The 24,918-nt window shown below is 49.6% G+C and overlaps 2 long non-coding RNA genes across 4 annotated transcripts; one reads left to right on the forward strand and one right to left on the reverse strand.

Annotated features, from left to right (window-relative positions):
• Window positions 1–867: 867 nt before the first annotated feature.
• On the reverse strand, window positions 868–8,298 carry LOC131497575 (uncharacterized). 3 transcript variants are annotated; one of them, XR_009255022.1, is made up of 4 exons: window positions 8,109–8,298; window positions 2,860–2,949; window positions 1,633–1,685; window positions 868–1,304 (listed from the first exon to the last, which is right to left on the reverse strand). It is a non-coding gene; the product is annotated as an uncharacterized LOC131497575 (long non-coding RNA). The 3 variants fall into 3 exon arrangements; XR_009255021.1 differs by having other exon boundaries at window positions 868–1,685; window positions 8,109–8,284; XR_009255023.1 differs by lacking the exon at window positions 1,633–1,685 and having other exon boundaries at window positions 8,109–8,283.
• On the forward strand, window positions 8,294–24,327 carry LOC131497576 (uncharacterized). Its single transcript, XR_009255024.1, has 3 exons — window positions 8,294–8,371; window positions 9,157–9,323; window positions 22,960–24,327. It is a non-coding gene; the product is annotated as an uncharacterized LOC131497576 (long non-coding RNA).
• Window positions 24,328–24,918: the final 591 nt, after the last annotated feature.

A 24,918-nucleotide genomic window follows, 5' to 3' on the forward strand; every position in this document is an offset into this window, starting at 1 on the left:
AATTATTTGATGAGGAATGGGGGCCTGACTCAGGTCTGCGTGTCACTGACAGGGAGGTAACCTGCACTAAATGCTCAGAGCGAGGTCAGGAGGAGGCCGGTCGTGGAAAGAGAGGAAGTTTCTCCGGTAACCATGGTTTCAGCGGATGCCCTCTGGCAGCTCATTACAAAATAAACATCACAGGTGCCCAGGGAAGCCTCCCCTAGCTCACCTCTCCCTTCTTCCTATTTCTGTGGCTTCTGCCTCCGTGACCCTTTTTTAAATTTAAATTGATGGACTTTCCTCTTTAGAGCAGTTTTAGTTAGGTTTAAGACAAAATTCAGTGGAAACTACAAATTCTCACCATATCCCAACCCTGCCCTGGAAATTTCCCCTGTTATTAACCTCTTTTTTTTTTTTTAAAGTTTATTTATTTATTTTAAGAGAGAGAGAGAGAGAGAGAGAGAGCACAAATGGGGGAGAGGGGGAGAGAGAGGAAGAGAGAGAATCCCAAACAGGCTCTGTGCTGACAGTGCAGGGGCGCGATCTCACAAACCTTACGCTCATGACCTGAGCTGAAGTCAAGAGTCAGAAACTTAACTGGACTGAGCCACCCAGGCGCCCCTTGCCTGTTATTAAGCTGTAATTAACCTCTCGCCTTAGTGGCACATTTGTTGCAACTGACGAGCCAGTATGGATACACCACTATTAACTAAAGTCGATCTGAATTCACTCTCGTTGTTGTATTCTATGGGTTTGGACAAACGTAGAATGACATGTATCCATCATTACAGCACCACACAGGAGAGTGTCACTGCCCTAAAAGCCCTCTGTGTACCACCTATCCATCTGTCCCTCCCGCCCAAGCCCTGGCAACCCCCGATCTTTTTATTTCCTCTGTAGTTTTGCCTTTTCCAGATGATTCCAACTATAGGAATCATCCAGTATGCAGGCTTTTCAGACTGTCACTCAGCAATGTGCAGTTCAGTTTCCTCCATATCTTTTCAGAGTTTGCTGAGCTCCTTTCCTTGCAGGGCTGACCTGGCGGGCTTCTGATGGGGAGCAGAAGATCCTGACGGCGGCACCAGGACCTTCGCAGGAGCCCCACACCCCCAGAGCCCGGCAGCACCGTCTCGGAAGGGCTGTGCAGTCAGAGCCTGTCCATTCACTCAGCATGCCCAGGAGCTAGGGACAGAGATGTAAGAAACAGGGGCCGGGTTCTTACGAAATCCCACCCAAAATGGGTGGAAGGAGCCACCGGAGAGCTGGGCTCCGGCCTCCTGGGATATGTGGCTTCTCTCCCTGCAGGAAACACGAGCCATCACCTGAAAAGGAGATACTGCGTGGTGACACGGTGACCCGTCTGCACCTGACTCCTCGCCCTGCCCAATTCCCCCCCAACCAGGCAAGGAAGGAGAATCTGGGAGGAGAACGTCCAACCCCCAGCCCATTTTAAGCCCGGCCAGGAAAGCCCGAAAGCCGCCTGGCTGTCTCCCGCCCCCATCCCTGGCAGAAGGTTTTCCAGAGGAACCAGACAGCCTCCTGAGCACCCCCAATATGCGTGGAGTCGCTGGATCTCATCTGTCTGCCTCCCTCCTGGGCCAAGACAAAAGCGTCACTCTGTGTCTGACACCAGGCCTGAATCGCTCTCACCCCTGCTGTCAGCCTCCTCCCTGGCTTTCTTCTTTGTTTGGTGTTATTTACCACTGCAAAATGAACAGAGTAACAAGCTTCTCACTCAGGGACGCCAGCCCACCTGAAGAATTTGAGCAAACTTTTGCAAAACTTGGCTGCAATCGAGGTCTTGCCTTCTGGATCTTGGTCAGCTCAGGGAAGGCTGGGGTTCCAAGAATTTCCGCATGACCAACCGGTGGCGGGTGGGAGGGGCGGGGAGGGGCTGGAGAAGAAACACAGGACGCGGACCATCCCCACAGAAGAAGAAGCCCTATAAACACCATCAGATATGCCTTCCGTAAAGGGTTTCATGGAGCTGTTTTTAACGTCTACATTTAACAATTCGAAGTACCCCGCGCCTGTGTATTTCAGGTATAATGTCTCAGAAGCAAAAACTTACAAAGGTCTCTGATGTTTCTCTTTCAGACTTTTTTTTTTTTTCCCATGATACGAACTTTTTTTTTTTTTAAGGCCTGTGCTTTCCAGTGAGCTCTCCTTGTCTCTTTTTCTTGCTGAAACTGCAGATGTACATTATGGTAGTGTGAAAAAAGCTAATTACACTGCAGAGGCTTGGCGGGAGGCAGGGAAGGCCCCGCCGAGAGCACAGGATGATTGATTTGCACTGTCACACAGCTCTGCTGGGTGTCATAACTTAGTGACAAATCAAGGATTACAGTGACCCAGAGTAACTCTCTCCCTTTGTTGTTGGGCAGACATCAAAGCCGCCAAGCATATTAGTGTTTTTAATAAGCAGTTAAGTCAGGAGTAGCTTACAGTTTAGAATTACTTTGTGTACAACCGGAGGTGTTGGGGCGGGGGAGAGCGTAGGAGAAAAAACAACCAAAAATCATTAGTCGGATAAAAAACCCGAATGAAATAAAACAAAAGAAAAGAAAATGAAATGGAACAGAGCCCATGTGGCAGGAGCGGGTTCTTTGTAGGGGCGGTTGGAGGTTTTGCATTATTTGTTCAAGCCACACAGAGGCCTGCTGGGGCAAGGCACGCCGTCTGGAAATTCGGTTTTCTGGGGGGAAAAGGGACTATACACGCTACAGTTCTGGGAGGGAGGGGTGGCGCGCTTCTTATAAGCAAATGGCTTTGTTTTCATCTGCGCAGAGGGAGGCTGGGAGGGGCACGTTGATGTGTTTGAGGACAAATATCCTGTTCCCCAACAATTAGTATCATAAAATGGTTGGGGCCACTCACCTTATCTCGAGTGTACACGTATCCCTGAGGACAGCTGCAGTCGATGCTGGTTTTTCTCAGGACCTTTACCTTCAGCATCGGAGCAGAGACCTGAAAATCAGAGCAAGGTGGGAAGCTACTATTCGTTCCTGCTATACGGTCATTATCACCCTGGTGATGTGAATGGTTTCCGAGGACGAGGACTGGCTCCTTGGAGGACACAGCTGGGGCCAGGGCCCCGATGACATAGGTTGGCCGTCACGCTCTGTGGGGTGACTTTCCCTGGTGACTTTCAGCAAGTGGAGCCCCCCAGACAGAGAGAATCTCTGCCCGAATCACACCTGAACTCCTGAGAAGCATGTATCGGCATCAGAGATGGGGTGACCCAGCTTACGTGGTATGGGAGAAGAGCGAAGGCAGGTCTTGGCTGTGTGACCCTGGGCAAATCCATCAACGTCTCTGGGCCTCAGTTACTTCATCCTGCATACCTGGAAATAATCCTTTCTTGCTTGCTCAGTGGGTTGTACAAATCTAATAAAACGAGGCTGATGAAAATATTTCACATATTCCCAAGCACTCTGCGACTCGATCGGAAAATGGAAGCATGGAAAGAAGCCATCTTGTACGCTTGGTTGACACGGGTGAAGGAAAGCTATGGCATCACCCACGTGGGCACCCCATGACAGATCTGCATCTTGAGACGCGCATCCCCGGGGATGCACTTTGGCCTATGTTGTGTATAAAATCCACTGGGGTAAACAATGGCCTTGATTTTCATTTGTGTGTATGTACGAGTCTATGTATTCCCATTTGCATCCCAATGAACAGAAACAAGAAAAATCAAACCCACAGGAGTAGCTTTAATTGCTATTATTATGAATAAAATGATGGAATAGGCAGGCTGCAGGTAGGAGGGTGAGAGTAAGAAAGGGAGGCCTCCCCACACAGGGAGGCCCCAGCAGGTGGCTGGCAGAGCAATACCCCTCAGTATAGTCCCTATGGCTACGTATTAGCCAGGTGGGTTCCAAAGGGGGATTTTTGTCAGTTTGCTCAGGAGGCGAGATAAAGCCTTGAGACACTGGTGGTCCCTCAAGCAAGTTCATGCGGACTGAGCAGCGAGGGTGTCTCATCCCCCACTCAGAGACTGTTCCATTGGATAACTGGGCCCTCGGCCCTGGCTTTCACTCAGCACTTTGAAAAGTCCCATCGACAGGCTAGGATTCCCTGACTCTGTTTTTACATGTGCTTTTTATTTTTTAATATTTTTTAAGATTTATATCCAACTTAGCATATAGTGCAATAATGATCTCAGGAGTAGAATTCAGCGATTCATCCCCTGCATATAACACCCAGTGCTCAAGCCGGTCCTCTTTAGATTGCAGACCACCTCCCTCTCTTTTTTGCAATCAAGTGGGTCACGGTTCACTCTACTTAGGGCGTTCTATTCCATGGCAGCAGAAGTGCTGTGTATTAACAAATGGATCCTGCAGGGTAAGCTCCTTCTGTAGTTGCCCAAGTGCATCACGTTATGTTGCTTCTTACTTATCAGAATTGCAGAATTACTCTTCAAAAACTCACAGCTGCCTTCATAGTAACTACAGAAGATACTTCTGAGCCCACCCAGCCCTGTGTTCCCTTTCTCCAACCTTACAGAGAACTTTCTTCAAATGAAACCTCCCATGGGAAAGAGCTCTGTCTTGTCTGACAGGTCAGATCTGCTCATAGCACTCCGGGCCAGCAATTCCGCTCCTTGGTTATCTCCCACACGTGCACCAGGAGACAGGGAGAGGAATGTTCCGTATAGCGCTGTTCCCAATAGTAAGAAAAGGAAAACCGCCTCAAAGTCTGGCAGCAGCGGAAGAGACAAACTGTGGTCATTTAATGTAAATAAACACTATTGATTGCCAAACACGAACTACGGCTGTGAGCGTGAACTTGAAAAGAAATCTCGAAACCAAAATGTGATGAAGAAAGGCAAATTCTACGGGGCGCATCCGGGTAAGCATCCGACTCAATTTTGGCCCAGGTCATGGTCTCACAGTTTGTGAGTTCAAGCCCCACTGATGGTGCAAAGCCTGCTTGTGATTTTCTCTCCCTCTCTCTCTGCCCCTTCAGTGCACGGACAGTCTCTCTCGCTCTCTCTCAAAATAAATCAGTAAACTTAAAAAAAGAAAAGAAATGCAAATTCTAGAAGACAACATGCATGTGACTTTGTTAATATAAAGTACAAAAAACAGGCAACAGTAAACAGTACGTTGACTGAGCACACATACGTGAGTATTGAAACCGTGAAGGGGAGGAAAGAGACAATGGAGAAGGAAGGAGAGAGGGCAGGGAAGAAACGGGAATGCTCTCGTTCCTGGAGAGGTGGTTTCTCCCCAGCTCAACGGGGCTCAGGCTTGGTGTGTTGGATACGGGGGTAAAAGGCTGTGAGGGTGATCTAGGATCTTACGAGCTCCTTTATTGTTCAGATATGTGGTTAGTAGGTGCCAAGAGTTTGCTAACCACAGTGCTCCCTGAACTGGCAATATTTTCTTCTACGGTCCCCTGGAGAAACCAAGGAAGACGAAGGTGGTTCACGCCAGGGATCTGTTAAAACAAAACAGCACCTAGAAGATGGTCTAGGGCTGGCAGAAGTTAGGGTGGCCTCCTCCACCTTCCAGATGGCCCACACGCTACTCACAGATGCCCCGAGTGGGATGAGGGACTCAGGGCCAAGTGGGGCTGGGGGTGAGGGGTCTCAGTTCTGGTATAAGGAAGCAGGTGGGCGGGAATAATAGGCAACCGACGGTGGACAGTCCAACCCGGACGGTGGACACTCGAACACTCGAACATCAGTGTGTGAGCGTCCAGCGAGAGGAGAACACGCCAGGCGGCAGGGCGGCCCTCCAGCACTGAATACTGTAGACGCCACAAAGTGGACCAAGAGAGAGGAGATGTATTCATTCCTATTATTCACCTTGAAAGTGACCTCCTCAGAGGGAGATAGGGAGTGACCACTCAGTCACTCCCTAGTGCGTCCCTCTATTTTAATTCTCTGCACAGCACCTCTAGGATCTGATGTTTTCCAGTTCTGTTTGTGCATCTGTTGACCGCTGGTCTCCCCCAGCCCGGTGCCTCATCGCCGTGCCTGCCGCCGGGACATAAATTTAGCTCCCTTCGCGTTGGAGGTAATCAGAGAAGCATCCTTCCCTCCTTGGAGATAACGTTCACATAGATATCAAACACTATAGCCTCATATGGATCTGTAAGAAATAACTTCTAAAAACCATCCGGTAAGGAACCCTAGGATGTCAGCAAGAGTAGTTGCCTCTTGGAAGAAGCGCTAAGAAACTGAGGGATAGGGAGAAAAAGGTAAACGTCTCACTGCGTATTTTTTGTCCTATTGGACCATTTGATCAAGCACATGTACGTCTTGTGTTAAAAGTTTGCTTTAGGGGCGCCTGGGTGGCTCAGTCAGTTAAGCGTCCAACTCTTGGTTTCGGCTCAGGTCGTGATCTCATGGGCTGTGAGTTTGAGCCCTGAGTCAGGCTCTGCACTGGCAGCCTGGAGCTTCCTTGGGATTCCTTCTCTCTCTCCCTCTCCTGCCCTTCCTCTGCTTGTGCACTGCCCCCCCCCCAACCCAAATAAATAAATAAACTTAAAAAAATTAAATTTTTTTTCTCTCCCTGCACCTCCCTCTAAAATAAATAAATAAATAAATAAATAAATGTTTATTTTATTTTTATTTGTTTATTTTTATTTAAAAAATTTTTTTTTGACGTTTATTTATTTTTGAGACAGAGAGAGACAAAGCATGAATGAGGGAGGGTCAGAGAGAGGGAGACACAGAATCCGATACAGGCTCCAGGCTCCGAGCTGTCAGCACAGAGCCCGACGAGGGGCTTGAACTCACGGACCGCGAGATCATGACCTGAGCCGAAGTCGGCCGCTTAACCGACTGAGCCACCCAGGCGCCCCTATAAATGTTTATTTTAATTAAAATCTCAACACCTCTCCCTCTGGCTCTCCCCATCTTAATTTCCCAGATTAGGCATTTCCGACTGCCTCATTTAAAACCCCTTGAGCCTGACTAATGACGTTTCAGGGTTCACCTCCAAATCTCTCCTGTACATTTGGAATTTAGACCCATTATGTGGCTGTTTTCTTGGCTTTCCTTTTAGCTTCCTTCACCTTCCTTTTCCCTGGGGAAGTCAGGAGACATTTCCAGAAGAACTTTGAGAAGTGATCTACTAGTCCATACAGCACCAAAAGTGTTAGCCAGATTTTTTCTGAGCATGTGTTTGCTGGAATGTGGGGCTGGGCACAGAAGGGTGAGCAAAGCTTTCTTCTCTTACCTGCTACTGTCCTCCTGGGTTGGACCTCTGTCCCCAGGCAACCCAGCACAAGCCTCCCCTGAGGGTGCCAGCACCCTCCCATCTGAACCGGGAAGAGTGTCCCTCTCACAGAAGGCACCAGGTAGAGGGGATTGTCCATCGACCATGCCAGTTGGCCAAGTTCCTCTCTCAGCTAAATCAGGAAGCTCATAAAAAGACTTTATCTCTGGGTCGCCCGTGCCTCCCCAGTTTCCACCCGCCTGGCGCCTGGGAAAGGACAACAAAGGGGTGTGGAGAACAATGACCTTCTGTGAGGCCGAGCCTGCACCAACAGAGTCATGGGAACCCTGGAGTCTCGGTCCCTCTCCTCCCTTGGCCTGGAGCCCAGGTGGCCAGGTGTCCTTCCTGGTAGACCAGGAGGCCCTGGTGGCCACGTGTGCTCCCCGGCTGGTGGCCTTGCCCATGTCCCTTCTTGAGTGTTACAGCTCTTCAAAAAGAGCCTGACAGGTGGCCTAGTTTTCTCCTGTGATTTCTTAGAATACTCCTGGTGTCACCAACTCTAGGATACACCATTTTGTTTCTTACCACCCTTCTCTAGACTGGGCCGAAGACCAATGTCACATCCTGCCCCTCACGTTTGCCATTCTTCCCAGAGCCCCCCACCGGGGTTGCACACTGACCGCAGAGGCCGCTTCCCTACGGTTAGGAGGTGGCTCTGTCCCCCCCACCCTGCCTGGGCCTCACAGCTGCCTGTAAAACACCAGGACGTCCGGGCATCTGGTTCATAACAGCCTGTGCTCCCGGGCCCTTGGGGCAGGTACAGTGACCTGAAGGCACTCCTTGCCCCCTGCCCCCACCCCAACCTGCAGACTCAGCGCCGCTGAATACCTTCACATTCTTTGCTTTTAAATTTTACATTTTCCCATCTGCCGTCTCATGACTTTTGCCACTAACCCGAGAAGAACGTAGATGCTTATTTTTATTTCTCCTTTAGGGACAAATGAAGTGAGGTGCAGGCTTGTCCAAGGTCATTACCAGTCACTGGCTGACAGAGCACTGTGGAACTCCTGACTCCTCTCTCCAGGGTTTCTCCATCCTGTTGCTTGTTCAGAAACACTTCCGGTGCTTGGGCCTATTGTACTTCCCACTTCCGGTCACGGACTGTGAGAGCCGAAAGGGGCTTCCGGTGTGGTCGTGTCCCACCCCCCACAAGGAAAGTAAGCCCAGGAGGGGGGCGGGGGGGAGGAACTTCCCAAGGTCATATGGGGAGGGAGCAGCAAAGCTGTCTGGTCCCAGGCCCGCTGGTGCTGGGGATCCAAAACCCTTTCTCCCCATTTCTTTCCTTCCCTCCGCCCTGCCAGGGTGACCAGGCGATCCTTGGTGTCTGTGTGGCCTTTGCAGCCGCGGCCGTGTTCTCAGGAGGGACAGGGGGGTCCTCGTGGACCGGAGGGGCGGGTCTGGGAAAGAGGGTGAGCTGGGACAGGAGGTAAAGGAGAAGGGCGAACATACCAGGCTCCGATGACTGACGTGGGACCTCGGGAACACCCCTGGTCATTTGTGCGGGTTGTGGGGCCGGCTCGGGAGACCTAATCCAATGAGAGAAGTCAAAAGGTGTTGGTGCCGCAGCACCACCACGATTAAGAGAAGCAGAACGCTGTCACCTGGGCCTGATGGCCACACGGTTCCGCGACAGCTCCTCCCGTCATCAGGAGTGACTGGTGGACCTTGTGGTACATCGTGCTTGATCTGTGTCCTCTCTGCTCAGTCTAGGCAGAGTGGCCAGAGCTTCGGGGTTAGAAGGGGCTTGAAAAAAACCCTACTCAGAAAGAAACCAGTATGTTGTGTCCTGGAGCTCTACCTGTGGCTCCTTCCTTTTCCGGCTTCTGATGTTAGGTCACACCAAGTAGCCACAAGGGCCGTATGCTCATCGGCCCCGGCGCAGGTAAGCTCTGCAGAGGCTGCAGCGAAGAATGAACGGCTCACTGATCTTCTCTGGTTCTAGAGCAAGATCTGGGAGGCACCCCACACCGGGGGCAGCGAGCCAGGAGCACCGCTCGGCCGGGACGGCTGGGCTGCGGGGCTGAGAGAACCCGGGGCAGAGCGAGCTGCCAGCCGCTGGTCGGCAGATTGTGGCAGTGTGGGCCTGGCATTTCCGGAGCCCCTTTGATGGTGAGTGTGAAGTTGACATCCCCCCAATTTCCAGTGGCTGTTCCCCAAAGCCACCCCAGTTAGCACAGTGCTGAGTTGACGCAAATATTGTTTTGCCAAGAGGCTTCTTTCCTACCCTGCAGCCTTTCCTTCCACCGGAGTGATGCCCTCAAGTTCCTTCCATATGGACAATTGGGAAGGGGATAATAAGCAGTGAAGTCTTTTTCCCTGCAGAGGGGGGAAAGCCAACAACCGATGCGTTAAGCAGACAAAAAAAAAAAAACCCCGAAGAATGGAATGGAATGCCTATCTACTAACAATGCCCATCTTTGGTCGGTGGGACCAAGTCTGATTTTTTTCTCATCTGGTCTTCATTTCCAAATGTACTATAATATATATATATATATATATATATATATATATATATAGTCACTGTATGCTAAAAATAAATACGTACTAAAAATTTTAGAGCCACTACGTTCTCAGAAGCAGCGGGCTTCGTGCAGGGAGTCCCTGGAGGGGATCCTTCCCCGACAGAGGGCGGGTTCCTACGCTGTCCCCAGGGCAGGCCACCCCCGCTCTGGGGCTCCTCCATGGCTTCCTTAAAGAGCTTCCCATTCTCTCCCGTCCCTGTAGAGTCAGGCTCTTATGGGAAAAGCCAAATCCCATTATCTCCCAACTCAGCTAAATGGTGAGAAAACAGACTGGTCCAGGCACCCTGCTCTCGTTTGAAGCCTGAGCAAGCGCGTCAGCATGTCTCTGGCTCCCGGTCTCCCCCTCCCCTTGCTGCTTGCCGGGTATAAAATACCCGCAGCCTAAAAATAAATCTCTCTTGAGACTGGCTCAGGTGCAGCTCGGGGCTTTCACCTCCAGTGCCTTGCTCCAGCTCTGATCTGGGTGTCTTTAACACATTAAAAAGCTTCAGCTACTTTAAACACAGAGCCACCGTATGACCCAGCAATTCCACTCCTAGGGATAGACCTAAGAGAATTGAAAACATACGTTCGCATAAAACCTCGTACATAAATGTTTACAGCATCTTTATTCATAAGAGCCAAAAGGTGGAAACAACCTCAGCATCCACCGACTGGTGAGTGAATGGACAAGGCCTGACTCATCGACCACGGTGGAATATTATTCGGCAATAAAAAGGAGCAGAGCGCTAGCAGGAGCCACGGCCTGCGTGAACTTTGAAACCGTGATGCTAAGTGAAAAGACCGTATCCTCTGCGAGTCCATTCACATGAAATGTTGAGAACAGGGAAATCTGTGGAGACGGAAAATAGATTCGTGGTTGCCAGGGGCTGAGCGCCGGAGCGGGGCTCAGGGGGCCGATAGCTCAAGGGCACGAGGTTGCTTTTGGGGGTGATGAAAATGCTCTCAGGTTGTGGTGACGGTCATGCAACTCGGTGGGGCACACAGAAAATACCGAATCGCACCCTTTACACGAGCGCATTGTACGGCGTGTGAACTTTGTCTCAGTAAAGCCGCTCTTGAAAGGCTTTGGCTGGGTTATCATCCGTCAGTCACACACACGCACGTACCCGCTCATGTTCACACTCACGTGCAGATCGTGTAGCAGCTCCGAGCTGGGGGCAAGGCAGGAATTTCAAGGGTGAACAAGGCGCGAGGCAGTCAGGCCCGCAGCCCACACGGAGGGCAAACATCCGGCTCGGGAGGCCAGGAGGCCAGAGAGGTGTGCCAGGAAGGGGGGAGTGGCGCCCGAGCGCTCCGTCCACCTCTAGTAATGACCTCTAAGTCAGGTGCAGGGGGAATGGGGTGGGGGAGGAGCGCACACTCAAAGGAAACCAGACGTTGCCATACAGAGCTGGGTTCTCTCTTCTTTTAAGAAAACCACTCTGTTCCCTCAAGCTGCCTGGCCCTGCTCTTGCCCACCGTCCCTCGACCGGCTCCACCCCTTGGCGGCCGGCTCTGAGGGCACATGCCATGCCATAGTTCTCTTGGGTGCCCTTCTGCCCGGATGGCTGGCCACAGAAAGGGGGTGAAACCCTCTGACCACCTGAAGAGAGTTCTGTCAGCGAGGGTTTGCTTCATGGATTTTGAGCCCCGTGCTTTGAGACACTTGAATCTTTGAACGAACCTGTAAACCAGGGACGGGAAGTCCTTAGCACCAGCCAGAGGCTGGTCTTGAGACTCCCTATTTTCCATCAGAGAAAAGGCGGGGCAAGGAGGGCTGAATGTGTCACTCCCGCACACGAAGCCACCTTTGCATGAAGGTAGCTGCAACGGGGCAGAAAAGGCCAAGGGTTAGAATGAAGGCAAAACCGCTCACCATGTTCATTTTTTTTTTTTTTAATTTGTTGAATGTTTATTTAAATTTGAGGAGAGAGACAGAGCAGGGGTGGGGGAGGGGCAGAGAAAGAGAGGGAGACACAGCATCCGAAGCAGGCTCCAGGCTCCGGGCGGTCAGCACAGAGCCTGATGCGGGGCTCGAACTCACGAGCCATGAGATCATGACCTGAGCTGAAGTCGGATGCTTAACCGACTGAGCCATCCAGGCGCCCCTGCTTACCATATTCTTTATTGATATTAACTCATTTGAGCCTCCTGATATCCCACGAGCCTCAGTTTGTTCATCTGTATAATGGAAGCTGGACCCCAACTTAAAAGCTCTCTGAACAAGTGTAAGTTTCCAGAAACTTACTACATCATAAATATCGGTTCCTATCATCCCTCCATTCTTTCGTATGATATTTTAGATACTGTGAGCACCCTCTCATTTGACCCTGGCTGAAAAGTATTGTTATTCCCGTTTTATTTTATTTTTTATTTTTTTTGTTTATTTTTTCTTTTTAACTGGAGATTTAATCTCTGCAGTCTTTTTTTTTTTTTTTTTAACGTTTATTTATTTTTGAGACAGAGAGAGACAGAGCATGAACGGGGGAGGGTCAGAGAGAGAGGGAGACACAGAATCCGAAACAGGCTCCAGGCTCTGAGTGGTCAGGACAGACCCCGATGCGGGGCTCGAACTCACGGACCGCGAGATCGTGACCTGAGCTGAAGTCAGACGCTGAACCGACTGAGCCACCCAGGCGCCCCAGTTATTCCCCTTTTAAAGGGATACTGAAAGGAGCACCTGGGTGACTCAGTCGATTAAGCGTCCAACTCGGGTCATGATCTCACGGTTTTTGAGTTTGAGCCCCGTGTAGGGCTCTGTGCTGGCAGCTCAGAGCCTGGAGCTTGCTTCGGATTCTGTGTCTTTCTCTCTGTCTGCCCCTCTCCCACTCATGCTCTGTCTCTTTCTCTCTCTCAAAAATAAATACACATTTAAAAAAAATAAAGGGATACTGAAGAGACTGAGGTCAGGTCACCTGCCCACAACTGTTTGGTAAATCGGAGAATCATGGGATGAGAACCTCTTCACCTGGCATCTCTCCCAGGACCAGGGGTCTCAACGTCTAGTTACATCGGAATAATGTGGGCACTTGTCAAAATCAAAGAGGTGTAGGATCTGGGGTACCAGACCCATGGAATCAAATTTTCCAGGGTGGGGCCCAGCCATATGCACTTGTAAGTTTCCTCCGCGTGATTCTGGTCCACACCAGAGTCCTTGAATCTCTCTACTAAATCAAGCAGATCTTGGAAAGAGAAAACCTAGAAGAAAAGAAAAACGTAGCCAGAAAAAAATCTAGAGAATAAAGGAACTTTAAAAATGGGATCTGCCTGTATCTTACAATGATAGCTAACTTCATGGAGTGTTTACTTGGTGCGGGGAGATTGCTGTACATGTACATGATCATACTCTACGTGAATGTATTTGAACCCTTGAGCCACCCTCTGAGGTAGCTACTTTTACTATCCCCATTTGACAGAGGAGAGAGTTTAAATTATTGACCCAAAGTCACCCAGCTAAGAAAGAGAGCCAGGAGAGGATCTTCACTGCCTTATAGACCTGTAGAGAGGCAAGTGTTTTCCTGTAGAGAGGAAGATAGGCCGGGAGAGTGAGAGCAGAGGTGCCACAGAAAGCTAATATGGAACAAGGCTAGGTTGAGGTCCCCAATCTACGTCCTCCCAGGGCGTGCTGGCATCATCCCGGAAACCTGACTGGGGGCTTGGCAAGTTTAGGCTGAGCTTTGGACACCTGTCGGAAATGGTGTGTGGGTGGCGAAGCGGCCATCCCTGCCACCTTGAGAGGGCACCTCCCACTGGGCGTAATGGGTTGAAAGGCCACCCCCCTACCCCCAAAAGACATGTCCATGTCTCAATCCCTGGAACCTGTGAGTGTGACCTTATTTGGAAAAAGGGTCTTTGTAGATGCAGTTAAGTTAAGGATCTTGATCTGGATTATCCAGGCGGGCCCTAAATCCAGCCACAAGTGTCCTCGTAGGAAGAGGAGACACAGACACGAGGGCAGGTCATGTAAAGACGAGGCAGAGTTGGGAGCAGGCAGCCACAAGTCAAGAGACGCTGATAGTTACCAGAAGCTGGAAGGCACAAGATAAGGAATCTCCCCCTAGAGCTTTGGAAGGGAGCTGGGCCCTGCCAACACCTTGATGTTGGATTTTCAGCCTCCAGAACTATGAGAGAATGAATTTCTCTGGGTTTAAGCCTCCTGGTTTGTGGTAACTTGCTATGGCCACACTAGGAAATTATACGTTAGGGAAAGGACAATCAATTTAATGGACATTGCCCTCATGTCTCCTCAGCATTCCTTTTTCTTTGATCCCGGTTCCAAATCGTCCCTTCCTGGAGAGACGTGCTCACCAACCTCCTGCCGCGTGCTTCTGGTGGCCCATCCTGGCCCCAGACAGAGGGAGGGGCCTGTCATCTAGGACTGGCCAATCAGAGAGCCCCAACTCCTGGGTGGCAGTGATTGGTCCGGGGGTGACTCATGACTCAAGCCTGCCCAATCAGAGCCCTTCCCTGATTTTTGTATTACTAAGCAGGCAAAGGTCATACTTCCTTTTCTGTTGGGGTTGTGAAATTGGTGCGCGAACAAGCCAAGCCACCGGGGATACCTGTACCTGCCGTGTGGAGAAAGCCCATGCACGGTAGGTAGGTAGGAATGAGGCTAAAATGTAAAAGGAAATAGAAGCAAGAAGCCAAGTTCAAGAGTGAGAGAACACCGGTAGTGTGCAAATTTCTGGATGCTGTCGAACCTAGAGCCAGTTCCACCATTCCTATGGTTTGCGACACGAAACTTCATGATTCTGCCCAGGCTGGCTGGAGCTGGGTTCTGGCCTTGCTACCGACAAGAGCTCACACTAATACAACAAGTTGAGAGCGACTGTCATTTCCCCCAGGCAGAGCAGAGGCATCTGGGAACAAACTTGACTGCACTGCCTACATCTCGTCCTTTTTGAGGGAGGTTTGAGGACAAGATCAAGGGCTGGCAGTGTTACATGTTGAAGAAAAGAGAAAGAAACATGCTTGAGAAAATAGGTCTTCTCGATTTCCATGGCATCAGTCAGAATGTCCAAGAGACTCAGTGGAAACCATTTCCCAAGCAGAAGAATGTTCGTTCCTGTTTGGCAGATCCCGGAGAAGAGAAGAAAAACAAAAGATGCAGACAGGGAGCCAAGCTGGGGTGGGCACGGAGGCCCCGACCCCCTTTCATAGCCACACGAAGCCACCTATCCATCCAAACACTGGCCCCGGGGATCACAATGACATCTGAAACTTCTTTCAGGCATTTCCTTCCCTTTCAGGTCTCTTTGGGTTCCTCAGCCCAGATGTTGCTAATTTTCCATCTTTTCAAAGCTCTCCGTCGCATTTAAAGTCAGAATGCTTCCTATTCATCGCTTCTGAATTTGAGGGGGAGGAAATCACAGAGGTCAGCAGGCCTTTTAATATAGAAAGTAAATGAGCAAAGCTGTGCACGAACGTGTGAGTGCGTGCGGGCACACACATAGCTTGTTATTTCCTGCCTTAATCCACTTTTCAGCTCCACTGTGCAAGATCACAGGACAGACTCGGGCAGTACCTCTAAGAAAGGTTCCTCACATCTCCTCCAGGAAAGAAGCTTCTTCCCAAAAGTTGCCTTTTGAAGTTCACTGGGTCTGCGCCGCAGCCCTCAACCAAGCTAATTACTGGTCAGCGAGTGGCCACTTTGAACTGGTCACACACCAGAGGCCCTCAGAGGATCTTGTTTGCTGGGTGACTGTTTTCACATGATGCCTCTTCTGTTTACATGTGGCAAACGGCTCCTTCTCTCTCACTTGAGGCAGAGTAGAAAGGAGGCCCTTCCAATGAAAGCAGCCTCACGAAGAAGTGGAGGAAAGCTGGGGCCTACGCTCTTCTGACAAACTTGAACTTCTGACAAACTTGAGAGGGCTCGTGGAGAAACTAAATTTGGTTGCTGCTATCCATTTAAAGGAAACACTGATTTAGAGAAGGGAGAGCACGAGGAATGAGGGTGAGCCATTGATTTCCTTTCAGCTTAACCACTGAATTTCCAGTGTATTCTTGGTCACCTGCAGAGTTCCCAGTAGAGTCTACATATGGACCCCGCTCCAAACAGGTAGCTTCGAGCGGGTGCTAGAACACAAAGGTAGGAGGGGTCCTCCATTTTCCTTTTTTTTTTTTTTTTAAGTAATAGAGAAAAAGAGGAAACAATAAAGACCAAAACAGGTGATGGGCTCATCCCCGAGGTAACAAATTCCCCATACACGTGACTTGAATTTCTGAACCCAAAATGGAGGTAAGTGGTCTTATGACAAGGAGTATAGATGGACACAATGGGGGAGAATGGCTTCAATTTGTCCCAGAAATTATAGGGTGGTGGTTCTCAGTGGAGGGAAATTTTAAAAATTTTTTTAATGTTTATTTATTTTTGAGAGAGAGAGAGAGAGAGAACGCGTGCATGAGAGGGTAAGGGGCAGAGAGAGTGAGGAACAGAGGATCGGAAGCGGGCTCTGCAATGACAGCACAGAGCCCTGCGTGGGCCTCAAACTCACGAACCATGAGATCATGACCTGAGCCGAAGTCGGACCCTCAACCGATTGAGCCACCCTGGCGCCCTGGCAATTTTGAATTTTATCTGTTGGCTAAAGGCCAGGGATACTGCTCAATATCCTACGATACACAGACCAGGCCCCCACCACAAAGAATTATTCAGTAGGGGCATCAGCAGTATCCCTGTTGAGAAACCTTGGCAATGACCAGTCGCACGGCCCTACCTGACTGCCATGGCGTAGGGATGTGCAGTCGTCCCAAGAGCCCAGAAGAGGAGAACCAAAGGCGTGCGTGCTGCTGGAAGTCCCACAGCAAGTTAGCTGTGAGAAGCTGGGCTGCACGGCCATGAGGCATCACGGCTCGAGTGGGCACTAGAAGGAGCCAGAACTGAAATTTTGGAAGAGCAGATCTCAGGAGATAATGAAGGAGGCCGGTCCAAAAAGACAAAGTGTGGAGGGCGTGCAGAAGGAGGCAGAGATCGGGGGGGGGGGGGGGGGGGGGGGAGGGGGGCTCGAGAGCCACAGAAAGAAGGTGTCTTGGTCCTGGGCAGCTTCCTGCTCCCCAAGGGGCCCCGCTGTGCTGGGTTTTCATGAGAAGCCTGGGTCAGCACGCCAAAGCCCTGCTCTGAGCCGGCGTGAATGGATTCCTGTTTCTCGATACCAGAAGAACTTTGACTCATGCCTGCCAGTTGTATTTCTTGAATACGTAATTCCCCGTCAAGGTTGTGGAAGGAAGCTGTGCTCTCAAACGTGGAGCCGCCCCAAAGATGACAGGTCTGGAGCGAGCTTTGCAGAAGAGCCCAACTTTCCACCAGCCCTGGCCTAACACAGCCCCGTGACGCAGGGGCCATTCACGTATCTTAAAGGCTCAGAAAGACCCCCTGCGCGTGCGCACGTCACCCAGGGATGCTGCCACGAGGGTGCTGAGCTGCTTTGGTGTCACGGGCCCTTCTCAGAATATGGCCTTCAAGAGATTTAAATGCCTCTAAACGAAGAAGGCAAAAATACAAAGGATTACAACGACAAGCAATCGCAATGGAACACGGTTCTCAGAATATTTTACCATTGAGACATAGCGCTCTGTGTCCTTGTTAATTAGCACATCAAGAAACTCCAGGGGCGCCTGGGTGGCTCTGGCGGTTAAGCGTCTGACTTGGCCTCAGGTCATGACCTCGCGGTTCGTGAGTTCGAGCCCCGCGTGGGGCTCTGTGCTGACAGCTCGGAGCCTGGAGCCTGCTTCGGATGCTGTGTCTCCCTCTCTGTCTCTGCCCCTCCCCTGCTCGTGCTCTGTCTCTCTCTCTCTCTTAAATATAAACGTTAAAAAAAAAAAAAAAACAAAAACAAAACTCCCGTGCCTGGTTGATTACTTACCTGCCATGCTCATTGGACCCTTTGCGTTTTACGCCCTCTTGGTGGTCCACGGGCCACAGATTGAGAATCTCTGACCACAAGGTCCCAAACAGAAGCCAAACGGGTTTTCGGAGCAGGAAAACAGCTCGTGAAGAGGAAGCAGAAATATTTTCTTATTCTAAAGCTGAGCCATGAACAATGATATATCCCCAAGGCAAATTAGCTCATCAGCTTAGTTCTTCTCACCCTGCGGCACTCGGAGCAAAAGGTAAGACGAGGTAAGCTTTGAGGGAGAACTCGAAGTCTAGAGGAAACTGAAGCAGGAAAACAAGCCTTGGCCCATTGGAGGGCAACAGCATTGCCAGACGGAGGAGGGAGCTGTCCTTGGGAGCAGGGATGCATCAGAAATGCTGCGGGACCAACGCCGGGAGAGGTGTCCACTTGAGGGAAAGGCCCGAAATGGTCACCAGAGATCAAGCTGAGGACTTGAGAAGAGAAGAAATGGGGGTCAAGGTGGATGGAATTCAATTCATGGAACAAAACTTGTGGGGAGGGGGGGCAGAAGTCCATAGGCAAATACCTCTGTTACTGAAATCCAAGTCCTAGGTTCTTTCGGTAGCTGAAGGTGCCTGAGAAAGGTTGTATGTGTTTGGAGAAGAGACAAAATTGTCTGAACACGCCGCAGCAGACCCAGCAACAGATGAGGAATTAGAAAGCCTGAGCTCTTGTTTCTAATTTGCCTCCCTAATCAGAGAGGGCCACCCAAGCCAAGTTATTCTATTCCTCGGGGTCTCAGTGCTCCGATCTACAAAATGAGAGTGTTGAGCAAAATCTCATCGGCAAACGTTTCACAGTATCGAGACCAGCCAGAGATACTCACGTCATCGCGGTGATGCTCAATTTTGGCTGCCCACTGAAATCTCCTCCGTCCTATCCCCAGGGTTCTGATTTAATTGGTCTGATATGGTCCGAGCATTCAGATTTTGTAAAAAGCTCCCCAAATGATTCTAACAGCCAGCCAGGGTGGAGAACCACTGTTCTAGCATAGTTTCTCAGATGGAGAGGTGGGGTAGAGGACCGAGATCAGACGCCTGGATAGGGAAAGGACGATCAAGTTCAGTAGGACCCAGGAACTGGGCACATCAAGGCATGAGAGGGCTCAGGGAAGGCAGTGGACATGGGGTAAGGTGGGGGGGGCAGAGAATGAGGTAGTCTGGCCTGGAGTGTGAGGACAATTGTGTCTTACTAGCGGGGTAAACCTGGGCCAGTCACTTCCCCTTTCTGAACCTCGGTTTTCTCATCTGTAAAATGGGTGTATGCATAAAGGAAAGCAAACCCAAACCAACATGTATTGAACAATACTCTTTATTATGTGTCAGGCCCTATACCAGATTCTATACATTTCATATCTAATTTCCTTCTCACATCTTACTTGAGAGATGAGGAAACCTGTTTGAAAAGCTACCTGACCCCCTCTTCCATACCTCACTGGTCTACTGCAGGGCCACAGAGAACTCATGTGTCTGAAACAAGGTTGCCTGCTTTAGCAAAAAAACACAGGATGCCCAATGAACTTTGATTTCAGAAAAACAACAGACGCTTTTGTTAGTTTAAGCATGTCCCAAATATCGTTTTGACCGACACTCTGAATTTGAAACGATTTTATCAACCGTGAAGCCTGATACACAGGTACTGTTGTCTTGGGTCGTTTGGTTCGCTATTGATAACAGGTTTTTCTGGATTAGGGATATTAACCCTCTGACATGTGTCCTAAATATTTTTCCTATTTGTGCTTTATTTTTTACTTTGTTTATGGGGTTTGTTGTGCAGAAGTTTTTAATTTTTATGTTGTCACATGTTCCAATCTTTTTCTTTATTGTTTATAGCATTTTTGCCATGCCTAGAAGTTTCCGTCCAAAAATTATACACATTTTCACCCTTGCTTTCTCCTAGTACTTTTATGGTTTTAGTTTTTACATTTAAAGCATCTGGAATTTGTTTGGCAGAATGATGGCATTTTTTTTTTCCAAATGGCTAGCCAGTTGTCCCCATAGCATTCAATAAATTATCTTTTCCCCATTTCCTTGAAAATGCCCTTTATCATATACTGAATTCTGAGATTTACATGCGTATATTTCTGGGACCTCCAATTTGTTCTTTTCATTGTACGACAGCATTTAAATCACTATAATTTCAGAACATGGATTTATTACTTGAAAGAGTATTTACCTTCTTGTTTTCCCTTTTAAAGAATTTCCTGGTTATTTTTACCTTTTTGTTTTCCTGATGAATTTTAGAATTATTCTACCCAACACTCTAGTTGAGCTTTTAATTAGGGTTGGGTTAAGTTTTCAAAATAATTTAGGGAGCAAAGTTCGCTTATCACTATTATATCTGTTTATCCAAGACCAAAGGATGCCTCTCCATTTGTCATCCTCTAAATTTATGATTATCAGTAAAGCTAAGTACTTTCTTCATGTAAGTGCTGAGCAGTTCTTACTGAATTTGTTCCTGGCATTTAACAAAATGTATTTATTTATTTATTTTTAATGTTTATTTATTTTTGAGAGGGAGAGAGAGAGAGCATGAGCAGGGGAGGGGCAGAGAGAGAGGGAGACACAGAAGCAGAAGCAGGCTCCAGGCTCTGAGCTGTTAGCACAGAGCCTGATATGGGGCTCAAACTCAGGAGCTGTGAGATCATGACCTGAGCGAAAGTTGGCTGCTTAACTGACTCAGCCACCCAAGCGCACCCCCCCCCCCCCCAAATGTTTTTAAATGTTTATTTATTTTTGAGTAAAAGAGACAGAGTGTGCACAGGGGAAGGGCAGAGAGAGAGAGAGAGAGAGAGAGACAGAATCTGAAGCAGGCTCCAGGCTCTGAGCTGTCAGCACAGAGCCTGACGTGGGGCTCTAACTGAAGAACCAACCATGAGATCATGACCTGAGCTGAAGTTGGACGCTTAACCTACTGAGCCACCGAGGCGCCCCCTCCCCCCCAACCCCATTCCATTCATTTTCACTGTATTTTCTATTTGGTTATTGTTTGGCCATGTATGAGGTATTTTATTAAAAGGGGCCCCTGGCTGGCTCAGTTCCTAAAGCATGGGACTCATGATCTCAGGGTTGTGAGTTCAAGCCCCATGTTGGGTGTGAAGATCACTTAAAAAGTAAAATCTTTAAAAAAAAAAAAAAAAGAAGAAGAAGAAAAGAAAAGAAAAGAAAGAAAAAGAAAAAAAAAGGAAGAAGGCAGGAGTAGAAGAGACAAAGACAAATTGGTCAGTGTCATAGTTTTCCCTGAGTCTCTTCCAGAGAAGGTTCAGTTCATCGTGGTGATGTCCCTAAAGGAAAACTCATAGGTTCAGGGACTCGAGTTCCCAGACTGCGAGGACAGAAGACCCAGATGCAATTCTCCCCCACCCTTCTAATCAACCGTTTGTCAGGTAATGTGAGACGGGGAGCAAAAGGACCTCATCCCTCTCTTCGGGAACATCCTTCATCTTGGCCCGGGAGAACCCAGGCATCCCATTGGCTCTCGGGGCAAGCCCCGCCCCTTCCGGCAAGGCCTTCTCTTCCGGCGTGAAGGGCCTCCACTGCCTGCCCGGCAAGACGCTCCTTGCCTTCTCCTCCCTGGGAGTCCCTCACGAGACTCTGCTCCTCTGAAGGGAGTCTGGCGTCTCCCTGACGCACGCGTTTGCTTCAAGATTTACATTTTCGATTTCCTTGCCCGTTTTTCGACCGCATACATGAAAGAGAATCGCAAATGCCCAGAAAACTCAAAGGCCTCCTTAGACACCTGCAGCTCCACCGAGCGAACGGGCTCCAATGCGCGCCCAGAAGAGGATGAAGACACGAGGTGGGATGACCTGCAACTTTTCTGGCCGAAGTATTCCGGACTTTATTTCCTCTCTGTGCTGGAGTAGCGTCCAGCTCGCAGGGCCATCCGGAAGGCCGTCAGGCACAGCCTCCTGCCTTCCTCGCGCTGAGCGGCGCGGGGAGCCCACTCGGGTCTCACCCACGCGGAGAGAAGGTTGGGGAAGGAGGGGCAGGGGCAGCAGCCGGTGCCCAGAGTCTGGCCAGTGTCGGGCACTAGACGGTCCATGCCCCACCCACCACCCACCCCTCCCACCCCCACCCCCACCCCCCACCCCCACCCCCACCCCCACCCCCGGGCCCTCTTGTCTGACCCTTCCTCTGTTCCACCGGCCTTCGCCGCCTGTTCCCTTTCGCTAGAACCTACGGGGTGTCCCCCCCGACCCCTTCTCTGTATTCGGACTAGCTGCCAGCTTTCGAAAAATAACGCACATTTAAGTGTTAATTTCCAAATAAAAGCAAACCCTGTGCTGTCATTTCCTTTTTTTTCTTTTTTCTTTTTTCCCCAGATTTGAGAACGCATGTGCAAGGAATCTCAGGGCCAGCCCTAGAATAGGATGTGGAAGGTGAGGGCACTTGATGATCACAAGTAGGCCAGGGCTTCCGGGCCCACTAGAAGGCAACTTGCGGGGGGGGGGGGGGGGGGATAGGTGAAGTCCGGGGCTTCCGGGCTGGATGATGTTTGTCTGTGGACCACTGGGGACTAAAAGGCATAGGCTCATGTCAGCTGACTGCACACTGCTCTACGGTTTCTTCTTTAGCCACTGATTTTTTTTTTTTTTAACATTTATTTATTTTTGAGACAGAGACAGAGCATGAACGGGGGAGGGTCAGAGAGAGGGAGACACGGAATCCGAAACAGGCTCCAGGCTCCGAGCCGTCAGCACAGAGCCCGACGCGGGGCTCGAACTCACGGACCGCGGGATCGTGACCTGAGCCGAAGTCGGCCGCTTAACCGACTGAGCCACCCAGGCGCCCCAAGCCCCTCATTTTCAAACCACCCCAACCCAGAATAATAGGAGAGTGGCACTGTGAGCTTTCAAGTTCACATCGCTTTGCCTAACAAGACCCACAGCTGTTCCCACCGCCACTCCTACCCCTTGTCGCTGGAGGTGGAAAACCCCATCCCTTCGAACAGTTTCCTCCCGGGGCACCTGGGTGGCTCGGTCGGTTAGGTGTTCACCTTCGGTCAGGTCATGATCCCGTAGTTCACGAGTTTGAGGCCCCAGGGTCAGGTTCTCTGCTGACAGTTCAGAGCCTGGAGCCTGCCTTGGATTCTGTCTCTCTCCCTCGCCCCTACTCACGATCTTTCTCTCTTTTTCTCTCCAAAATAAATAAACGTTTAAAAAAACATAACAACTTTCTCCTCTCAGATGCCCCACCTTCTTTTATTCAGAGAAGTCTGAACTCCAGTAAACCAAATTTTTTCCGTGTCTTCCAACTTTCGAGTACGAGAGAGTGGGCCACGTTATGATTCCCCCAGAGCTTAAATGACACACTTCTATTTTTTGTTTTTTATTTCAAGGGAGGACCCTATTTGGCCATCTTCATCCTCTGGGCAGGGACAGAAGAAAAGATCCTCCCCTCCAATTCTTTTCCCTGTTGGATACAGTCTTCCTGAATGTGCCGCAGGATGTATATGACAGGAGTATCTTCCCAAGAATGGAATTCAAGCTCTGACTCCCATACTCTTAGAGGCTACTGGCTTGGCTGTAATCCTCCTTGAACAGGGCTTCAGGAGACAGTTAGCAAGGGCCTGGGTCTGTCTGATTGTGTGAGAGCTGGGGTGCGTGGTTTGCCCTATAACAAGATCTCACCAGCACAGTTAAGTTTGGAAACAGGAAGGTTGAAGAGAAGGGAATTCTGGACAAGGACTCCGCTCTCCTCCCTAAGACAATTCACAGTGATCTTCCATTTTGGCCCACTTACACACCGTTCATGGATCCCAATTTAGCTCGAACTTCTTACCCTTCAACCCAGCCCCTAAAAATAAGAACATCTGGGAATACCAAGGCAGGGTGGTAGGGAGAACAATTTCATGGGCTCTCTCCCTCTCCCGACCTCGTAACTTTTATTGCTTTACAGTTCATTGTCTCACTCTTTCCCCCACCGCCCACCACCATCGTTTTGTTCACACAGGAACTGTGGGAAACTCCACCGGGGGCGGGGGGTGATTCACGATCTTTTGGAACGACTGCTGAGCAATGAGAGTCTCAATGAAATACCCGGCTGGGAATATCAACTCCCCCTTTAATATTCTCTTCTTCTGGTTCAATATGGAGTAATTTCAAGGCTCACCACAGCTAGGGCTTGAAGTCTTTCTTTGATTGCTGCTGCCTGTCTATTGTGCATTCCCTGGAACAACCTGGAGATGAGAGCCAGGTAGCAACAATGCAGCACGTCTCTGGGACCAAATGATAATTGGAAAATCCCAGTAAGTCCATTCCCTCTGGCCCTTAGTTCACATATGGCCAGCACATTAGAGACCTTGTCCAAAAGACCAGTTTGGGACACAGAGTGGGGGTGATTTCGGTCATTAACTCAGACTATCTTCCCTCAAATAATCGAGCAATCAGGGCTCGGTGTGCCTTGGCTCCATTGCAGGTCTGGCCATGTCACTGGTTTTAACCCAAGCTGATGTCCCTTCTAGAATGGTCCATACTCAAGGAGATAAAGTAGCTGTCTTTATGAGTGATTGCTTCCAGACTCAACGAAGAGAGACTCATGTGTTTGAAATGCCCGCCATCCTTCTCCATTTCACCATAAAGTAGCCAATTTAATTTTGCACAATACTGTTTGATAACAACCATGTGTGTGTCTTCTGTATTTATACGCTCAGGAAAGGACCTACTTGGTCAGTGTGAGATAATTTCACAAGAAAAATGGAACCAGATGTGACTCCTTTTTATTTGGCTCTTCAAACCCGAGCAACCTAATTCCCAGGGTCAGTCGTTACTCGGGTTTTCAGTTGCCTTGCAGAAGGGGATCCTTTTTCCCTACGGTGTTTTCTTTTCCAAGGCACCTGACACGCAGGAGTGGGCAAAAGATTTCAGAGAGCTGGTCCTCAGCCTAGAACTTTGCAACATTTGCAGGTTAGTGATTCAGCGGGAGAGAAGTTTCCTCTTTTGGAATAGAACATGTCTGTCCAGTAGTAGGCTTATCCATTTCAATTAAACTATTCTTCTGACGACTCAGTATATACAAGCAGAGTGGGCCTGAAATCCAAGGTCACACAGTGCTAGGATGACTCATTCAAAACTCCAAAGCACAGGAGGTGGGCAGAACTGACATCAGAGAAGGGCAGACTTTTCTCTTTTTTCATCTTCTTTCCTTTTCCTTTTATTCCCATCTCGGTACTGGTCAGCCCATCACGTACACTGGTACAATTTGTACACGAGACAAAGGTGCTCAGCCAGAGGCGTGCATGGGGGCTGAAATCCAGCTCATGCTATGCTTGCTAAGCTATGTATCCCAGCATGGGGCA

The sequence above is a fragment of the Neofelis nebulosa genome, chromosome 16 (genome assembly GCF_028018385.1).
Source record: "Neofelis nebulosa isolate mNeoNeb1 chromosome 16, mNeoNeb1.pri, whole genome shotgun sequence".
Lineage (NCBI taxonomy): Eukaryota > Metazoa > Chordata > Mammalia > Carnivora > Felidae > Neofelis > Neofelis nebulosa.